The following is a 7,521-nucleotide window of genomic DNA, read 5'->3' as shown; positions in this document are numbered from 1 at the left end:
GTGCACATAACCTGCATGGCGCCAAAGGAAATTGCAAGGCCAGCATTTCGATAAAGACGGTGAGAAACACCAAGAATTTGATCGCACCAGGATGCAGGATGAAGTCCGTAGCAACAATAAATTCCTTCCATTACTAATTTAGAATTATTTCTCAGTTTTCTGCATGTAAAACTGCACCTATTTTCTATAAAATTAATTTTATGTTCTTATTTGTGGGTGTCTGGAACCAATTAATAGATTTTGAATGAATGGCGGCCGGTCAATTGGAGCATCCCTATAGTTTTTACAGATATTACCACATGTGAATGTAGTCTTCAAGGGTGAAAATATTGTATTGTATCTTTTTGAATATTGTATCTTTTTCAATTGCTGGACCAAAAACATAAAAATTGAGATATTTGTTGGTTATTGTCAGCAAATCATGCTCACAGTTAAGCTTATAGAAATCTCATTTGCACTTTTATATTGCCCCCCCCCCACATGTGACTAAGTTCGATGGCGGTTTGGTCCTTACTATTTCAAAGAGTGTCTCATCACCAACTCTGCATCCCAGCATCAACAGTGGGAGGAGGAGGAGGAGGAGGAGAGAGAGAGGGAGAGAAGGAGAGAGAGAGCAAAGCAAAGAGAGCCGTGTGAGGAGGAGGGAGTCTGTTACGCTCGGATGGCCGGCGCATTGAGAGGCTGGTCCGGGGAGACTCACAAGACAGGGCTGTTTCCCCCCCCTCTTTGAGCCCTCCGGCCGCCAGCGTGCGCCCCGCTCCTCTCGGTCACGGTAGGAGGGAGATCGACCTCGGCGCACCGCAGTGCCAACACCGAGACTTCTCTTTCACAGCCTGCGAGACTTCACGCCGTCAAGTCGGCGACTCTGACGGAAAGGGGAGCTTGTGGCATGGAGACACAGTAGTGCTACCGCACGGAGGAACAGGACTGCACCCAAATCTTGGATCACTGGCACTCGGCAGCGACACCTGTGTCGTGGTTACGGATTAATCTCAGGCGTCAAATTCTTGTGTGGAATTAGCGCCAAACAGGTAGGTGTTGATCGTGTTTAATCGTTATCATATTCTTCTATGTCCTTACATTTGGTCATTTTAAACTAAACTATTTAATCAACAAATATCAAGGAGGTTGCAGACTGATTGCCTTCTTCCACTTGCTGCTGATGTGTCCACTTAGTTAGGAAACTATCATAGTGAAAGTTGAAAAAAATAAATAAAAAAAAAGTAATCTGCATCTCTGCTTCCAGTGCAGATGTTTAGTAATCCCTTTTGGTCGACCCTCCCTAGAATAATCCCTACGGATTTGCAGATTCTAATGGTTCTGCTGTTGACCACCTACTGCATCCACTGCGGGATTGAGCTCTCATATCAATCCTGTTTGGGAAGTTGAGATGAAATTCATCCAAGAAACACCCTCATTTAGCTCATATTGCTTGGATTAGCATTTGGAGAAAAAAGAATAAAAGATGTGCCGTATGTACAGTACTTGACTTTGACCACTTGCAAAGCACACCTGTACCGCTGTTGGGCGGTTACCTTGGCGACCATCAATTGGACCCATGGGTCCATGCTGTGTCTTGTTGAAATTGGGGAGAATATGAGCCACAAGTTATGGGCACGTATTCTCCCCTGTTATTTGTTTGTCACTGACTTTAAGAGCCAGCGTTCAACAAGTGCAATGATCATAAATGCATACAACACAATGAAAATTGATTAGTACGGTTCAGATTAATCTGATTAATACTCTGCAATAATTTAAAAGAGAGTTATGAGTAGTCTGATGGCGAGGGCAGCAGCTTGAGCAAAGCACAGACTTCACTGTCTCAGCCCCCAACCGCCCCGCCCCCCGCAGGGTGGTGCTCTGGTGATTATTGGACATATAGATAGATATGTACATGTACTATATATATATATTTATTCAGGGTTGTTGAAGCTGTGGTGGTGGGCTGCATGGGAGCGGCCATTATGACAATAAGAAGATTTATTTATTTATAGTATTTGTTAACTTATTTGACTTTTTTCAACAGTCAGCAGAACATGAACCGAGAACATTGCAAAATTCTTAATTTAATGTCAAAATGAAACTGAATCTAACAAGTGGAGTCTCCTTTTGTCACCTGACCTATTTTTTGTTATTATATATCACTATTTTGATGGTTATTAGGGTTAACATTATGTCACTCTATGGTTACATCACCTTATACGTCTGTATGTGTAAAAAAAAAAAAATATTAATAATAAATTCCAGGAAGGCAGGAAGTGAACAAATGTAACAGTAACAGATTGTAAAAGTACCAGATGGAGGGGTAGGATTTAATAAGCTTTTGGACATGTGGAACTGTGAATAGATTATGTGATGCATTCTATTGTAACCCGATGCACGCTCAAATAAAATTAAACCATTACCATTACCAACTGTATTGAAGTGAAACAAAAAGTATTATAAATGATAACAAGAGAGAAAGGTTGTTAGCATGTAGCCCAGGAACGTGAGATTTTGCCAGTGAGGCGGTGGGAGCCAGGCAAAATGTGTAAACAAAGATGCCAGCAAGTCGAATGAGACTGAAATGTTAGCGATCACAAACGCTGGCATTGATAAGCCTAGCCTGTTTTTCATTCTTTTAATAATAAGGAGCAAAGACATCATCGCGAGACGAGTCGCGTATGTTTATCTGGTTATATGCAAGTGCCAACATCGAAATAAAGTGATATTTAAAAGCAATATTTTATTATTATTATTTATTATTATTATAATATATGATGCTATATTATGTATATTTTAGTCATCATATTTTTTTGGCTGATCTGCATTTTGCTGACTTTGACTATTACTTTAACATTTGCATCAGAATCCCACCTCCACCTCACACTTATGGTTCCGTACTCTGGTCTGACCCAAATATGAAAAATTGTCACCAGACTAAAAGCTAAGCAGTCAAAACATGCATGAGGACATAATTGGACATCTTCCATGACGTAGTATGTCACCAAAAGCAAAGCTGCTGGGTTGAATCTAGAGCTAGTTCATTGATAATTCGAAGATTAATCCACTATCCAACAAATCACCAATGATTTTGGGATTTGATTAATTGGTTTTTGGTTCAAAAATGCAAATATCCCTGATTCCAGCCTCTAAAACTTGAATATGATTTAATCCCATTTGTGTGTTAGTCATAACCAGGTATTCGCACACATCAACTTTGGCTTTGGTGATCAATATTTTGCCTCTTTTCTGATATGTCGAATTCGTTCTTTTCTATGTAATCTGATGTTTTTGCTGACTCAGATTTCTCCAAAAGCTTGAATAATATACCTTTAAAGAGTGCAGTTTCCATATCCACATCAATGAAGCATTTAGCCGTGAAAAATTACAGCAAAGAACGTGCAGAAATTACAAATATGGTATATATACGGCATAAATGCGTCTCTCGGTTCTGCTCACGTACCCTCTGTGTGTGACAGAGTGCTCCACGGACGTGTGCACGAGGCAGCCTGTTGGTGTGCATCCATGAATCTCAAGACCGCGACAGCTTTCTAGGAACAAAATATTGTCCTTTTTCATTCTAACTGATAGCCAAATTGTAATCGATTCACCCACCTAGATCCAATTCTGGGAGCAACCTGTATGTATTTCTTTTTCAATGCTATTAAAATACAGACATTGTTATGAGAAACCTACTTCCTGAATATTATGGCTTTAGTTTATCATCAAGGTTGAAGCATTATAATTTTAAGAAACAAATATACAGTATCACAATGTTACCAAAAGTGGGGGAAAGGTTGGATATTGTGTATGCCCACCAATGGTGTTCTTCCTTAACCCATTTTCTGCAGCTTGAAGTTAGTCATTGCATATTCAACAGATGTTCACTACGATGTGAATTATTAATGAATGAAACCCTAATGCTGCAGTATAAAGTGTTGTTGCAAATTCCCTTTAAGAGGTGGGGCACACCATGGACTCACTAAGGTGGTGTTGAAAAAAGTAATATAATTTTACTTTACTGTTACTTTGAGGGGGGCCGAGTGGTTAGCATATTGGCCACACAGTCAGGAGATCGGTTAGATCTGGGTTCCCATGTCCGTTGGGCATCTCTGTGTGGAATTTGCATGTTCTTCCCGTGGGTGGGTTTTCTCCAGGTACTCCAGCATCCTCCCTAATTCCAAAAATATGCATGTTAGGTTAATTGGCGACTCCAAATTGTCCATAGTTATGAATGATTGTTTGCCCTGTGATTGTGTGGCGACCTCATGTATGTGTCCTGTACCTCGCCTGGGATAGGCTCCAGCACACACCCCACGATCTTAATGAGGATAAGCGGCATAGACAAATGGATGGCTGGATATGAATTTGAGTCAAGAATGTGAGAAGCGGTAGTTCCACGATCAGAGTTCAATGTGGTATGGTCCAGAAGGCCCAGATGTACCACTTCACAGGGAAATGGCTTTTTTTAATGGTCTGCCGGGGCAAGTCAACAAGGCAGTCAAAAGTGATGAAACATTGAAGTGACATCAAAAATATCATGGGAGAGCAGCATTTACAGGCCCGGCATGAAAAAATAATCATATGGTTTCCAGTAGAAGTACTGAAGAAATGTGCCATCAGTGTCCTTTTTAATTACTGTCTCTCCAGGAAAGCCAACACAGGCTATCCGAGGAATGAAGCTTTAGTGATTCCAAAATTACAATGTTTGTCTTTCCATTTCTATTTAACGGAAAAAAATTTAAAATCCAGATTTAAGGTTGAATGTACAGTTAATCAATGAATGAATGATTAATCTTTTGTATTTTAGTCATTGTTTTTTTATTTGAAAATGTAATGTAAATATAATTTTAATTTCCTTTTCCAAGCCACAAAAGCAGACCTATTGTATTTGTGTTTTTTGCCTCTTTTTTGATATGCCGGGGACCAAACCACTATTATTGGTTATTGGTTTGATTTAGTCCAGCTTGGACAGCTTTGGTGTCCAAACTGTGGCCCGGAGGCCATTTGTGGCCCACAGCTTGTAGTTATAGGCCACGTCAGTTTGAAGAAATTGCCCAGAAGTGAAGAAGTGGCCCATTGTTTGATTTTCAGAATTACGTGGAAAAAGTATGACAAAAAACTATGACAATAATAGTTACAATCATAGCTGATTGTGTAATTTTTTTCTTTACCGACACACTCACTTTCCATGTTAGACAATTTGCTTATCTTAATTGTGTACTAATCCACTGTACATCACTGGTTTCAGTTGTTATTACACATTATTACACAATTTTACAGTTTTTATATCACAATTATGCAATTTAGTCTCTTGCAGTGTTATATTTGGTCCACACATTGTGGAATTTGGCAATTATGTTGATGTCTGACCAAAGCAACTCGAGTGTGATTAAAAAGCTACGTTCAAAGCACCAGCACCTGCAAAGTCCTCTCAGTATGATGTCGTGCAGCGATACACCTATTCAAATTATGCAAGCATGTAATGATAATGCATCTCATTGTCAATCAAAGCTTAGGTGTATTTAATCCTTAGAAAGCATCATGTTTAAGCTGGATATAATTAGGGTAAAATCTCGTCAGGTCAGCTCACCCGGCAAGGTAACATGACTGTATTAACAATTATGCAAGGTTCTGGAGATGAATGAAAAGGATAGAATTTGAATGCATTTTTTTAAATCTCAGATTTATTTTTGGTGTTTAATTTCACCATTTTTCATATATGCATCCAGCCTATCCCACCTGACTTCAGGTGAGAGGTGCGGGATGCAAAGGATTGGTCGCCAGTCAGTCAGTGATGGGAACCATGAGCCAACCACAAGGCCACCCTGCAGCCCCCTTCTTGATAGAAAAGATATGGAAATGTTGAAAACGTTAAAAAGAAAGTGTATCACAAAGATGGAAGTACTTGGTCTCTTCATTCCTGCCATTGAAAAGAGTTGGTGTGCATGTGCTTATTTGAGTAGAATGTGCAGGTCTCTCAGTGCCGCTGATCGTGCTCTCTGTGTTCATTTTGAAAAGAAAAAGAAGATCCAAGGCCAGTGAGAAAGCACCACTTTCTGCTAATTTATCAGGTCTCATTGGCTTTCATTTGTAATCCAATCATATTAGTATAATAGCCCTGTTTTAAGATGCTTTATGACGCTCGGTAACTTCCAGGCCTTTGAATCCAAAGCTCTGCAGTATTCAGAGAAGTCTACACAGATGTTCTGAGCCTGCAATGTTTCCTAATTCAAACATTGTTGCACACTGTCTCTCCTTGGGAATGACTTTAATTGAGTGCTTAATAAGACTCACACACCAACAACCAACTTCAGAGGGGGATTTGAGCTGTGGGACTGTTGAATTATTAATTGGACTTATATAAGATCTAGAAACATCTCCATTCCCAAAAAAGAAAAAGAAGGAAAATATCAAAAGATGTGCTTCATGAGTGATACTGATAGTTTACATTAGCATTAACTTCAATGCAAATGTGGCTTCTGTTGTTTTTGGATCACGGTGTGCTATTTGTATGAGCATTGCTTGAATCAAGGTTGGGAAGTATAGTGGTGGGGGGGGTTACCACGTGTGCCTAACAGCAAGGTGCTCTGCTACCCCCCTTCCACTGTACCAAACCTCGGTACTTGTGCAGGTTTGTACTATGCTGGAGTTGAACCGGTGTTGGCCAGGAGCTGACTCTGCAGCAGTTTCACTGAAAGCTGCGTCATTACGTCATCGGGTTGGAAACAACAAAAGGCACGTTTATTTGATCCATTGTCTGGATGGAAATCAGTTGGAAGTTGGAAAATTCCTAATCTTTTGCCAAAATTTGAAAAACATTTATAGCTATTGCTGTGGGTTATATTCAAGTAAATTATAAATGTCCATTAAGAATACAATATTAGTTCTTAAACATTAAAACAGTGACTAAATATTTGCCTCAAATAAGGTATACACTCATCCACAGCATCCCAAATATGCTCAGTGGGTGACATGTTGGGATGTTTGCAGCTTCCAGTAATTGTGTACAGATCCTTGCAACGTGGGGCCGTGCATTATCATGCTGCAACATGAGGTGACGTTTGTGGATGAATAACAAAACAGTGGGCTTCAGGCTCTCGTTGCAGTATCTGCCTGCATTCCAATTGTCATCAATAAAATGCATGCATGTGTTGTGGATGTCCCATGGTGGCATTGGGGTTATGGTACGGGCAGACACGGGTGCATTTTACAGTATTGATAGCATTTTGGAGATAGTGAGCATGTGATTTATAACAATAAACTTGGTAGGAGGTGAGTACTCAACTTTTGCCTCAGGTGTTGTGTTTTCCATTTTAAAAGTACTATTTCAGGCACAGTTTTATGCCTTGGTACCTATTTGGCACAAGTACGTATACGATAAAATTAAAATGATACCCAACTCAGTTGGAAATTGGGAAGTCTGTGCTTCCCCACAGAGATGGCTGCTAGGACCGCTGAAGAAAATAAATGGGTTGATTTTTGAACATTTTCAGCAAGCTATAATATCGTGATCATTTTAGTCACTATGATCGTGAT

General features: G+C 39.8%; 1 protein-coding gene across 2 annotated transcripts in view; it reads left to right on the top strand.

Annotated features, from left to right (window-relative positions):
* Positions 1-585: 585 nt before the first annotated feature.
* The window catches only part of LOC131107250 (contactin-4-like), a 101,594-nt gene continuing 94,658 nt past the window's right edge, over positions 586-7,521 (top strand). For both annotated transcript variants that reach the window (XM_058057228.2, XM_058057146.2), the window contains exon 1: positions 586-1,031. The gene's annotated coding sequence lies outside the window, so the exon portion shown is untranslated. The remainder of the gene's footprint in view (positions 1,032-7,521) is intronic.

The sequence above is a fragment of the Doryrhamphus excisus genome, linkage group LG11, assembly GCF_037039965.1.
Source record: "Doryrhamphus excisus strain RoL-2023G ecotype Guam linkage group LG11, RoL_Dexc_Guam_v1.1, whole genome shotgun sequence".
Taxonomy (NCBI): domain Eukaryota; kingdom Metazoa; phylum Chordata; class Actinopteri; order Syngnathiformes; family Syngnathidae; genus Doryrhamphus; species Doryrhamphus excisus.
This window is presented reverse-complemented; position numbering and strand designations above follow the sequence as displayed.